Raw genomic sequence first — 14,215 nt, 5'->3', positions numbered from 1 at the left:
TCAATGATGTCAGAGTGGAGAATTGTGCTGAAAACCTTGGCAAGGTTGAGATAGGATGTGTGCACTCTTACCTCTGTCCATGGCTGTGCACTCTTACTTCTGTCCATGGCTTTGGTGACATTCTAAAAGAAGTCTACCAGGTTTAATAAGCATGATCTACCCTTAACAAAGCCAAAGTGGGTTGGGTCCAGCATTTGAAAGTAGCCTATGTCCTTGTTGATAAGGTCCATGATAATTCTTTCCATGCCCTTGCATATGAGACTAGTGAGATTTATGGGTCTGTAGTTCACAGAGTCAGTTGATGGCTCTCGTTTGTGCAGGGGATTACTGTTGCTGTTCTCCATTCTGCAGGAACATAGCCAGTTCTCAAGCTATGATTAAATATAATACCAAGTGGGTCCACTAGGTATTGTTTCAGATTGTTTAGAAAACAACCTGGGATATTATCTGGTCCCACTGAGGCTGTGTTTTTGGCCATAGTGGGCACAGAGATTTTTATTTATTTATTTTACATTTGTTTACCAGGCTAGCCTAGCTGGATATATGTCCGTTTTCAGTAGAGGCCCTGGGAGAAAAGCTCCAATGGTTATAACAAGTTAAACAGAGATAGGCAATACAATACTAAAATGTGAAGACAGAGCTAGTTAATACACGATATACACAATATAGTCGGAGCAAAAAACAAAAGTATAATAGACAAATGTCTTATCATTTTTTTTTGTTTTGTTACAATAGTCATACAGTATGTAAGAGATAGCATATACTATATAGATGTTATATAAAGGTAGACCTATCAAGGGTATAAGGAGCAGAGATCGTAAGAATTATGGAAGAAGAAAAGATAGAAATGATAGTGTTCTCTAGAGATACGAGGCAGAGGGTTGGTGTCAGCTATGCTTTGGAATATCGTAGGTGAGAATGGGAGGGTGAAGTTTGCACTGAACCTGTCAGCTAGCAGGTTGGTCATATCTTCCAGTGTAGTATGAATGATCTCATCTACAACCAGTTTGGCACATAGCTGGACATTCCCTTTTAGACTTTGAACATATTTAAAGAATGCCTTATGATTATCCTTCACTAGGGATACGATTTTAGTTTCATAATTTTTTTAAGAAGACTACAAGATTTATGATTTTCTTGTTTAGGCTTAGGAGGGAACTCTTTCTCTGCAGAGTGATATCCCTCTTGCTTTTGGACAACAGTTTCTTCCTCTTGTTATACAATCTGTTTATATATGAAGTCCACCATTGTGGCTTGTTTTTATGGCAAGACCTGGTTTTGATACGGTCAGGTACAGCAGAGTTTATGCAGTTGCTTAAGTGTTTGTACAGGACATTTGCATACACTTCTGCATAGTGATCATTGATGTCTGTGATCGTGGGTGGTATGAAACTTTTTATACCATTGTTTAGTGGCATCTAACACACCACAGGCAAGAAGAGGTAGATCAGGTCAGTAAAACATGAGCTCCTCCCAGTTACCTCAAACAAATTTGAGCTTTTGAACTGCATGCAGGAGGAAGACATGGGAAATTATGATACTGAGCTGCAGTTCTCTGCACCAGAAATCACCACAGAGAAACTGGATTCCATGGATCAGTCTTGGTAAGACATGTCTAAGGATACCAAGACTGGTGCACAGACAATGCTTCATTGACACTCATGCTTGACTGTCACAGCTCTTCTCTCACACAATACATCCATCTCTTTACTGGATGCCCTTGTTTCCTCTTTCCGTCTTCCTGTCTCTCCCAAATTTTCTTCCTCAACTCACTTTCTGCCATGGTGGTGCAGCAGTTAGCATTGCCACCTCACAGCATGAGGTTCTCCAATTTGATTCTTGGTTGGGGTGCCTTCTATGCAGAGGCTACAAGTCCTTCCTGCAGTCGTGTGGGTTTTCTTCGGTGCTCCAGTTTCCTCCCACACTCCAAAGACATACTACAGGTGGATTGGACACTCTAAATTGGCCCTAGGTGTGAGTATGTACCTTCTGTGGAAGGTTGGGTGCTGGGCTGGCAACTCAACACTGTAAAACTCCCCTGCCATTCATTTTGTGGACCACTATGGTGACCACTAATGAGAAAAGCTGAAAAGAGAAGATCACGTTCTGCTCTCCTGCACATGTGCCTGAATCACCTTAATCTGTTCTTCTGTTTTGTTTGACCTTCTCTGCAATTGGTGCGACTTTGGCTTTTGCACTTATGTCATCATTTCTTTGTCTGTCTCAGAGTGTGCATCCTACCACCCTTCTCAGGCAATTAATCTCCATTACCTCTAGCTTCAGTTGCTTTGCCTTCACTGCCCAGGTTTATGTACCATACTGTAATACTGTTGTGTCACCATTTTGTACACCTTACTTTAAAACTTCTTTGGAATTTTTCTGTCACACACTACCCTTTGAAACTCTGGGAGAGTTGGCTGCAGGGGTCTATATTAGAAGACCGAAAGTTTACTTCAGCAAATGCTCACATGAGCGAAAACGCTGGTAAACTAAAGGGAGTTTGTGGAGTCATGGTACAGTGAGTAGTGGGATTTTTGCCCTTTCCTCACTGTAGTGCGACCTCGGATTTGGAATATATAGTTAGCGGGGGGTGTGGGGGGCACAGTTCGATTTCCAGCGTTTTTGCTCATGTGAGCGTTCGCTGAAGTAATCTTTCAGTCTGCTAATATAGACCCGGCTGCAGCCGCTCTGGTTCTAATTCAGACTTCCATTTTCCTTATCCAAGCCTCCCAGATACTTGAAGCACATAGCCTATTCCATTATTTTCCCTTCTATCAATTCTATGTAGAATATTGGAAGAGTTATCAGAGAGTAAGAGCAGAGGAGGGGCTAGAGTGGAATCTAGACCAGGGAAGTGAGATGTAGAACAAGAATAAATTCTAGTAAAAACATTGAGAAAGGATTAAGAATGTCCTCTCAAAATAAAGAGTATGGATGGTTAGACAAGTCATGAACAAGGTCTGAGGAGAGAGATGGGCATCTAAAGTAAAAGAAAGCGAGGAAGTGTGGATGGAGGTGGCACTAAGCTGAACAGAAATACTAGGCTTGGATATATAAAAAAGAAAGGCAAGATGGAGGACATGGTGAAAGAGTTTTCTTTAGGGAATAGGAAAGACTGAAATGAAAAGCCAGGGGAGATCATTGTTAAAGGCATCATGAAGGAGAGAGGAAAGGGTGCAACATGAATACTGAAACTGAAACTGGAAAGAGAGAAAGAATGTTAGCAAAGGAAGGGGAAATTGGAAGAATTATAGATGATATAGCACTTTATGGTTCTCCAGAAGGTTTGGAGTGCTGAAACTGGGCTATACGTGGTTTTAAGACTAAATGGAAATGTTAAAAAAGAGGATAACAGGTGCTGGAGCTGTGGCAGGAGAACACAGGAGATAATATACATGTTAATGTTGGTAGGCAGGTAGCAACTGAGAGAGCTATGAATGGATATGGGAGCATCTGAAGAGGAAATCTAGAAAATACCTAAGAGGTTGGCTTGAATGACTAGCACAGGACAAGGTAAGAGTCTAGTTAATGTTTGAGACAAAGCGAAGTGAAGACTTCTGTGGCTAAGAAATAGAAGGTGGGGGGGGAATGCAAGATTAAAATGGGAAAACAACGTAGCTGTCCTACATGTGAAGAAGGTTGAGAGAGAATGGAAATATTCATTTAATGGAAAGAGAAAATGATGCAAAATAAATATGGAAAATCAGAAAGAATGCCTACTTCCCTGGCAACATAGCTAGGATGCCTTTGAATCACAGTGTAGACCCAAATATATTGTCAGAACAAACAGGATTGCTAGGCAGGAAGGATGGAGCCCCAAAAGGAGAGAGGATCTTGCTGATATTATTAACACATGTATGCAGCCAAACTAAATTTAGCCTACTGGACCTGTGTCTTGTCTGAAAAGTGTTTCAGGGCCAATGCACTTATCCAGTTAACACACATAAAATAAAATAATAAAATAATAAAACATATATATTTTAGGACAAAGGAAATATGTTGATAAGGGCCTAGACTGAAGACACTTAGGAGGACTACTTGGTGAGGATGCTGGAAAGATGGTCCTATGAAAGCAATGGTTATGAATATAATGCTAAATAATAACAGAAGTGCAACAATATACTTTCATTTCTGAAACCTTACAGGGAAAACATACATGCTACATGCAGTAACCCTTGGGAAGAGAGTGGAGGAAAAGGATCTGAGGGTCATAACTGCACAAAGGATTAATTATGTAGATCAGCTAAGGCCAGCTGCATTCTCGGTTGAATAAACTGGTGAGGGGAGTGGAAATAATAAACACTCCATTTGAAGTCATGGGTCAGGCTATTCCATTTGAAGTCAGGCTAAAAGAAAAGCAGTTTTGATAGTGTCTGGCTAACTAAAATAGAATATTCCTTTTCTCTCTCTCTCTTTCTCCTCTCATGTTTATCTGTCATGCATAGTCTAAATGCAGAAGTGTAGAACTTTATTCTTCTGAATGTCATAGGACAGAAAGGGTCTCAGAAATTTGTAAAGCTGCAGAAATGCTACACCTTTTGATAATACAACAAACAAAGGTGAAATACAGTGGAATGTAGCTGCTAGAAGCAATTTAAGACACAGCTGGAAGTTCTGGCTTCTTCCTGAGTGTTGGCACTACTACTGAGGCAAAAAAAGGAAGTTGTGCAGAAATGGAGAATTCTGCCAGCCTTTTCTGAGGTGTGTGTGTGTGTGTGTGTGTGTGTGTGTGTGTGTGTGTGTGTGTGTGTGTGTGTGTGTGTGTGTGTATGTGTACACTCACATATATGTGTGTTTGTGTCTGTCTGTGGGTGCACACATGTACGCATGCATGTACACATGTGAAGATAATACTCTGTGTGAAAGGCAGTTACTCTGAATTAAGGGGCCCTGGCAGACATTTCACACAGAGAGTGGTGAACAGGGACCTAAAAGTGCTGTACCAAGTGCCCTGTGTGCAGTCAAGTCTGGGTGTGGATATTGGGAGCCTATACCCATGACAACAGTGCATATTACATTTATGCTCTTGGATCCAGATTCTACTTTTCAGACTAGTTATTGAAAAAGATTTTTGGGCACTTTCTTCCTGTTACTTCATCCCTTTAGCAACCGAGGTGCCACATTACCTTCACATTTGGTGCTAGGTACCATTCCACCCTTCACACTCCCATTGTAGAGGGTAATGGTAAGCCCATATTTTAAATAATGTATTCAGTTCTGTCAGCCATATAGATGAACGAAGAAAAGGTTGATAGACACTAAACAAAGATATTCTATCATAATGGCTGGGAATGAAAAAATAATTATAAGGAAACACTTTGAGTGCTAAAGACATACACACTGACAGACATAATTCAACTGTTCCTGACTGTTCATACCATTCCTGATTCTGCACCATATTTTCTCTTTTCCTAATAATTTTTTTTTATTTTTCGGTAAATCACTGAGGATTAAAGCCAGTCAATAATGCCATACACTGGAGTTTCCTTTTTATTGTTCAGAAAATGTTTGTTGATGCAAAACTGGCTGTTCTCTTAATGCTTTAAGTGAATTATTTATTGGAGAATTCTGCCAGCCCTCCCTGGGAGGGGTGTGTGTGTGTGTGTGTGTGTGTGTGTGTGTGTGTGTGTGTGTGTGTGTGTGTGTGTGTGTGTGTGTGTCTGATCTATGCTGACAGAGAGAAAAGATATGGCACTATGAAATGAGCACTCTTCACTGTTAGAGTAGAAGTGGGTGGGCTTAGGTCCTGGGGATAGAAGGGGTAAATGTGGCATAAATGATAGTTAGACTGCTTAGATTTAAGACTGATTTAAAAAAATAATGCACAAGATGATGGGTGTCTAGAATATATTGCTAGAGAAAATTGCAGACTATAGGCAACAGATGGATTCAAGTGCAGCATGAGCAAAAGGATGAGGGGAGGAGCTGCAGTAAATAAAGGGCAACTGTACTGTGGCTATGAACAATTGGATAGACTCATTAGACTAATAGACTTATTCTGTCTGCATTCTCACATGTTCAAATCTTCTTTTCTTCTTGAAGACATGAAAAGTTGTATATTCTAGGAGACCTCCTGGATGCTTCCAGAAGTGCATTTGCATGGAGCTGATCACTGTGCAGCAGCCACTGGCAGTATCCTGTACAGAGTCAAGCACCTGGACAGTCAAGTTTAACTATAAAACTAGTACTAGGACTGTAACCTGCATTGTGTGGAGTTAGGCTCAGAGTAGTTAACTTGCAAGTCAAATAGCACTATTACAATGTCCAAGCAATCTAATACCATACCCTAGCATTATTTAACTATAATCCCTAACCCTACAGACCACCCTAGGTGCCCTCTCTAAAAGCCAGTCCTCAAAGACTAAATGCCCACTGTAATATAGGTCTGAACAACATAGATACAGTTGTTCTGTACCCAACTTGGTAGATATGGGTATCCTGAGACAATGTAGCAATTGTTTCCTGTTCACAGACAGCCTTTTAAACCATAAAGAAACTATCACAGTATGCAAGAGATGTACATATACAATTTCGTGAAGGCAAAAATCTTGCATGCAAACAAGGTTGTCAAGAACACACACTCTATCCACCACACACAGTGTCCACACACATAGACCATCTTATAGACCATCTTATGCTGAGGCACAAAAAAGCAATTTCTCAAAACCTCAAAGACCTCCTAAGCCTGAAAACAGTGATGCCTATTCTCAGCAATCACTAGAGCATACATCAAAAGCAAGAGCAAACAGCACACATAAGCCTACACCCAATTGACTCTCCGAGAACAAAGCCCATAATCAAATAATTTACCCAGGACTCTTGTCATAGGGGACTACATTGTATATGTTCATAGGTGTATACTAGGCTAATAGCCCTGGAGCCTTTACAAGCCTAGCCCATAGAAGTGCCCTGATATCATGCCATCTGACGTTAGTTATCAGTGCCTCTATCAAGTAGAGCCACTGGAGTGACTGGGTGAACTTTCTATTTCCCATCCACTCATCAAGATTTCTCTTGAAGAGGGTCTGTGAGGTGCTCTGCTTGACATGTATGGGAAGTCTATTCAAGAGCATGGGCAGTTTCTGGGTTATGAACCTGTCCCTCCAGCATGTTCTGTTGATTGTGGTAATGAGGTTGAGGTCTCTGGAGCTTGTGGTGTGAAGGGATTTTGTCAGATGTAGCATTTCTAACAGAGTTGGGTCAGACATGGCTTTGTAAGTCAAGTAGAGATCGCCTTTTAGTAGACAATATGAGACAGAAAATAGCTGGAGGTTTTTGAGTCTGTCTGTGTCGGACACACAGATGCCCCACTCACCAGACTGGAAAAGCAGAAGATTATGATCTGTTGCTTATCTGAAGCCAGGATCTGCCAAGTTGCACATGTACTCAAGTCACTGCACCACAGATACCAGTATGATTCTATCATAGTCCATATGGGTTTAAATGATCTCAGACAAACCTCTACAGATTATATGAAGAGAGACATTACAGACCTCTCCAAATATGTTTCCCAGACCAGTATGTGCCTTGCACTGCATAGCATTCTACCTGCACCAAGTTTAATGCCACAGAATGAAAAAAAAATGACTGACTTTAACAATTGTCTTAGTTTCTGGTGTCACTTCATAGAGATTCAGTATCTTTCATCCTGGGAGGATATGGTCAACAAATCATGTTGCTTTGCCATGGAGGGCCAGCACCTGTCCTTCCTTAGGCTTCCAGATTTTGTTAAAACTTTATCCACCCCATTAGAGCCTTGTTTGGTAATGCCAAAATGAAAACCCTACCAACATGGCAAATAAAGTGCAGAACTAATAGTAAATGGTACCCCCTTCACTGAGCAGAGTGACATAGTGAAATTGCTGGCTGACAATTTCAGCTCAAACTGCACCCCACACCCCCGTGCCACCTCTCATTAAATCTCTACTAGCATAACCCCCCCAAGTATAATTAGGGAGCAGGTTACAGTAGTTCACTAATGCTAAAAATACAGCTTCAGTGGGGCCCAACAATATGCAGGGTTCCCTCATAAATAGCCTGAAACATGACCTATGAGGACTTCCTGAGTCATTTTCAACTACATCCTCAAAACAGGCTATATACTAAGTGAATGGAAGGCAGCAATGCTTATTCATCTTCACAACGGTGGACCATCAACCGACCTCAGAAACTACAGACCCATTAGTCAGACTAGTCTAATATGCATAGCCATAGAAGGAATTATCATGGAAATGATCAACAAAGACATTTGCAACCTACAGACACTGGAGCCATCACAGTTAGGTTTTGTCAAAGGAAGATCATGCCTACTTAATCTATTAGACTTCTTTGAAAAGGTAACCAAGGCAATGGATGCAGGGAGAATGGTGCATACTGCCTACCTTCACTTGACTAAGGCATTCAATACAATATCACACTCTGGTATTGTGGGCAAACTCTCTGAATTAGACATAACTTCCTACATAACTCACTGGAGTGCCACCTGGCTCACAGATAGGACCAAAAAGTCAGGACTGGTGAGACCACCTCCACCAAGAGAAAGGTCACCAGTGGAGTACCACAGGGTTCTGTGCAGGGCTGACTCCTGTTTGTCATCTACCTTTTAAAGGTCAAGGCTAATGTCAAAGAACTCTAGTTCACCAATTTCACAGATGACTGCAGTGCAAATTGGGAGCTATCATAAATTCCCCCATCCTGCAAGAGGGTCCAACACAGACAAATTACTTGTGCCAAAGCCATGGATTAAAGATCAATGCAAAGAAGAGCATTATAATGCCTTTTGGGAAAACATCCACATAGGAAAATTACTTCATAGATAAGATACCCCTAAGAGATTATCCTATTAGTTAGAGATGTGGGAACATATGTAGACAGTAATCTGGCCTTTGACCAACATGTAGCCAAGGTAGTAAGAAAATCATTCTATGTCACCATACTTATAAGTAAGGGTATGACATCCAGGTCCAGATATGTTATAGTGACACTCTATTCACCCCTCATCTGACCCATCATTGAGTACAATGCCCCCTTTGGCATATACCTGAGTAGGCATATGCAACCAGTGGAACACCCACAGAAGTTCCTCACCAAGAAAATCCAGGGTACTAACATATTGTACTATACAGATTGCCTTAGAGCCCTGCCTCTATACTTGATCTCCTATAGGGTGTTGAGAAGTGATCTGTTCTTGGCATATAAGAATCCATAGAAGCAGCCCTAATAGAGCTTTTGCACTTCCATAAAATAAGCAGCACTGAAAGATTAGATCCAGGAATGTGAACTTGTCTTGCAACATAAATAGAACATGCTGGTGAGACATATATGTGTCTCAAAGGATCTCCATGTTCTGATATAGGCTCCTTACCCATGTGAGGCAGAGTCTATCCCTAACCCTAATCAAATGGAACCTTGGCCATTGGATAGGAAATTGTAAATTCATCCCTGGTATGGCCCCTATGTCTCTTATAGACAGAGGCTGAACCTGACTAACATTCCTCCTGCATAACTTTTTAGTAACCTCCTATCTAAAAAACATCCCCCTCCAATTAAGACACACGTTACAAGAAGGCGGAATTGAATTGGGTTGCACGGCTAAGCTTATAAAGGCCCTGGTGGTCATTAGACTAGTATATACCTATGAACCTATGAATTCTAGCAGAATCACTTAATGAGAAAAAAATGCAGCCACAAAATAAATGGCTATTATCAAGACGGTCTCTTGTCTTTGCAGTTAGTTTCCATAGGATATTTTTCCAGTTTTCACCAGGCTGGTATGAATGAGAGTATAAATGTTAAATTACAAAGTGAACGACTGAATCCTGTGAATATACTACTACACTGTTGTCAAAAGCAGATCTGTATCGGAATGCCATGGACATATATATAGGATACAGTCTAGTGTAAAGCTGAATTATATACTTTGCCAGTTTAATGAATTTCAGCATGCATCCAGGCCATAGCTGCTGTTTACTGTTTTCCTTTTGAAACATAGGCATGTTTTATTTCAATAAGCTAATAAAGACACTGTCAATTTCAGTTTTTGTGTTAACTACTGCAGACCAAAACACCATCAATGTTAGAAAGTAGAAATGGTGAATTTAGATTATTAAACCTCCAGTTTATCTGAATCACATTACAATCTTCCCAGTAGATCATGTAATCACAAGCTATAATATCCTAAATTTAACCAATAGTATTCCTATTAGACATAGAGGTACTGTATCCAGCTAGACTGGGACTAACAGGGGAACCAACTATAGTTTCTTGGTTGCAGCAACAACTTGATTGCAGAGCCTTTTACAAATGCATTAGCAGACATTAAAAATAAAATGCATGAGCAGACCAAGTAACTCAGTGTTCTGCCATACGGCAGGTTTGTTAAATTAGTTATCGAATGGTATGGTGTTTTCAGCATTTTAGTGGGCTCTGGTTACACAAAACTGTGTATCTGCCCTTTCCTTCATATACAGTTGCTGCTTGGCCATGAAAATTAGATGAATTGAAGTCAACCACCAATAAAATTAACATAATAAGTATTAGTAACCTTTCAAACAGAAAAAAAAATCAACAAAAGGCATACTGTTGCAATACCCCCCCCCCCCCCGTAGAAAAACTAGAAGATTTATTTATTTATTTTATTTATTTATTTCAGTTTGATAATCAGGTAAATGGACTGTCTGACATCCTTTATAGCCACAGCCTGGGCACCATGGTACAAGACATAAACAAAAAGTTATACATAGACTAAACAGTATACTGAGATACATGTAATACAGAAACAAAGTAAAGATAATACATGTATATATTTACAATTATAAATGCAAAAGTCATATTATTGTTTACAGTAGGTACAGCTAAGACAGACATTCAAACAGTCATCATTTGTTAAAAGAATATCCTTGCAAGAAAGATGTGACTACAGTGAAAGCTGCAAGGACTAGTCTTTGTCACAGAAGCAAGAGCATTTGGTATCCTTAAACCCTTGTTCTTTCAGTATATTTGTAAAGCAGTCTCAATAGCTCAACAAGTAGCTCACCTGTCGTTGGTACGGAAAGCTGTGGGTTTGTGTCCCCCCGCAGGCAATTCAATGCTGATATCACTGTGTGGTATAAGATAGTATACTGCACTCCATCTAGCAGATATGAAAGATCCCACATCATTTATCAAAAAGAGTAGGGGAAGTGCCTGGACATAGTTGGAATGAATACCACTGTGGGTCTGCCTTGAAAAGAGGCAGTTGATCTTGTCAAGAAAGTATAGTATTTCTTGCTGTCACTTTAATTTAAACCATAACAAAAATATGGCATTTGTAACCAGATGCCAAGTCAATGCCTGAAAGTTTGTATGTTAGACAGGAACTAATTCTGCTTTGCTGCCAGGCATTTCATACAGGACAGATGACCGTATAACTAAACATTAGAAAATGCAAACATGCAGTCTTTGTCTTGGAAATTGACTCTTACCTGCTCTGATCCTATCACTGTTCTGATGCAATCAATGAAGTAGGTGTACATTTGTTGCTAGTGATACCACTACTGTACAACTCTTGTATAAAAACATATTACCTGTGACATCAGATTATGTCATAGTTTACAGATGCTTCCAGGGACATGCTCTCTACAGTTTTAACAACGTTTCAACAATATGTAAAGTGAAGAAAACAAATGTGCTGTATAAGAAGAGAGCATAAGAAATAATTCTACCCTGCAGCAAAGAATCGTTAGGTTTTAATGATGGCAGCAGTGGCTGATATGTTTACAGTGTGGGAAATATAAAGTGTTACACTAAGGAGATTAAACATTTCATTTGTTAAATAAAAGAGAACCCTTGTAGAGTTGAATTTCCAGCAACTCAGTGATAGTGTAAACAGAAAATACACACGCACACACAAAACAGAATTGTAAGACAATAGGTTTTGCAAATTATTTATTTTAGCAAAGACTATAGGAATAAACAATCTGGTTTAAGACTACATAATGTATAATGGTAGCTGAGAAATATATTAAACAAGTTTATGCTACAAATTTCTGAACTATTTGCCTTTTGTGAATGAATGTACACATGACTACATACACACACACACATATATATATAAATGATACATATATTTATATCTGAGATATATATCTATCTATATATATATATATATATATATATATATATATATATATATAATACAGACACACAAATATATATGTAAAACTCAAAAAATGCACTTATGCAACAACACCCCCCCACACACACACATACACATATACACAGAACAGAATTGTAAGACACTCTGATTTACAAATGATTCATTTAGTAAAGAATATGGAAATAAAAAAATCTTGTTTAAGACTACATACTTGGAAATATTTAAATAAGTTTATTCTGGATTGACTTAATTATTTTTACATGGTTTCCTAGAGACAAGTGCTGTTGCAATTGATTATATTAATTCTTTTTCACAGATTAACTGGGGATGCACTTGGTTATTTTGAAATTTTATTTAATTGCCGAATAGACACCATGCTCTTTGGTATAAATGAATTAATTTGTTTTACTTGAATAATCCATTGAAACCTTAACATTGAGTTGAAGGAATGCAGCTGCCAGAATAATAAAATTATGCACACTACTTACCTTTGTCAGTTACAGTTTTCACATGGAATTATCAAGCGACATCTAACATAGTTTTGTTTCACAGCACCACAGTCCACTACAGGGGGAACTGAAAGTAAGAGCTGCCAGCGCTGGGTGAATAAGGGAGGTCCACAGATGATAGCCAGAGGTGCTGTAGTACAGCGTGAGGCACTTGTCAGACAAACTCTCCATGTACTTGTAAGCTTGACACATAGAACATTCTTCAGAAGCATGGTATGCCTAAAAGTATTAGAAAGCCAACAGAAAGAAAACTTAGTCATTCCAAGAGTAACACCCAGTTTTATGAAAACAAAAAAATAAACTAATACATAATAAGGAGCATTTCTCCCCGGGCCTCCGCTGAAAACAGTCTCTGTGGAACCTAGTCGGACTCTCCCGGCCAACAAATGATAAATAAATAAATAAATAAATAAAATAAATAAAAAATAAATAGATGTTTCAAGGTCATCCAGTTTTTTTAAGTGGTCCACACAGTTTGACAAACATAATCATAGAGAAACGTTATGATTTCAATCATATAAAATCATGTTGTTACAGGATGTTTTATGTTTTGCATGATCAGTTATTTTCCTGTGCTATTTGTAGCACAGAACCCGATGGTGAGGGGTTATTTGCATCTGCTTTGTTTTGAGGAGGAATCATGGATCCTTTCTTTAATCTGTAACACAGATAAGCTCCTAGGTATAAATAATTTCTTTCAGAAATGCTCAGAAGCAGTTGAGTGCTTAAGTGCCATGCTCAAAGTCACACACTTTGCAAGTTGAGACTCAAGGAATCAAACCCCAGGCTACACCATGAGCTATATTAGTAGCCCATGTGTTTAACCTTGCCTTCCAAACAGCCATGTCACTTTTTTTTTTCATAAAAATGTTGACATTTATGTAGGCTTAGTTAGAGGATTTACATTATTCCTATAAAATACTGTACACCAATGCCATGCAGCATATATATGCAAGTATCCAGTGCTGTCTGCTGTAAGCATTTCCCCCATTGCTGGTTATCTGTAGACTGCATATTCCATAATAGCATATACTTTAATTTCAACCTAGATCTTAGTAGGGGTCATACCTCTCAACCTCTTAGAGCAAGAATTATGGACAAAGCCATAAATAAAAGTGGGACAAAGGCCCAAAAATAGGAACAATCTTTAAATATTGCTCTTACAAACTTAGAAAGTTGATAGAATAACAGGGTTTGTATTAGCATGGATTTACTGAAGGGTATGAATTCTGAAAGTCAAACATTTGTCATTATTTTCTAACTTTAGTCTTTAATTATTTAACACTAATTTGCCAGAAAAACACAATTTTATGAAAAATGAACCAAAAATATGAGGCAAAAGTCTGGGCATTCTGACAAAATCTGTACAGTTGAGAAGTATAGAAGAGGGTAAAGGGGATGCTAGTCCCATTAGAAATGGTATTATGGACCATACATCTATCAAAAGGGGTAAATATTACTGTAACTTTTTATCAATAAACAATGAAGAATGAAATTATCACCCAGCTACAGAACACAGTAAATGTAATTATAATAATATTTGTGCTGGCTTTAAAATAAGCAAAGAAAT

The sequence above is a fragment of the Protopterus annectens genome, chromosome 2.part1 (assembly GCF_019279795.1).
Source record: "Protopterus annectens isolate FY-2018-M chromosome 2.part1, PAN1.0, whole genome shotgun sequence".
Lineage (NCBI taxonomy): Eukaryota > Metazoa > Chordata > Ceratodontiformes > Protopteridae > Protopterus > Protopterus annectens.
This window is presented reverse-complemented; position numbering follows the sequence as displayed.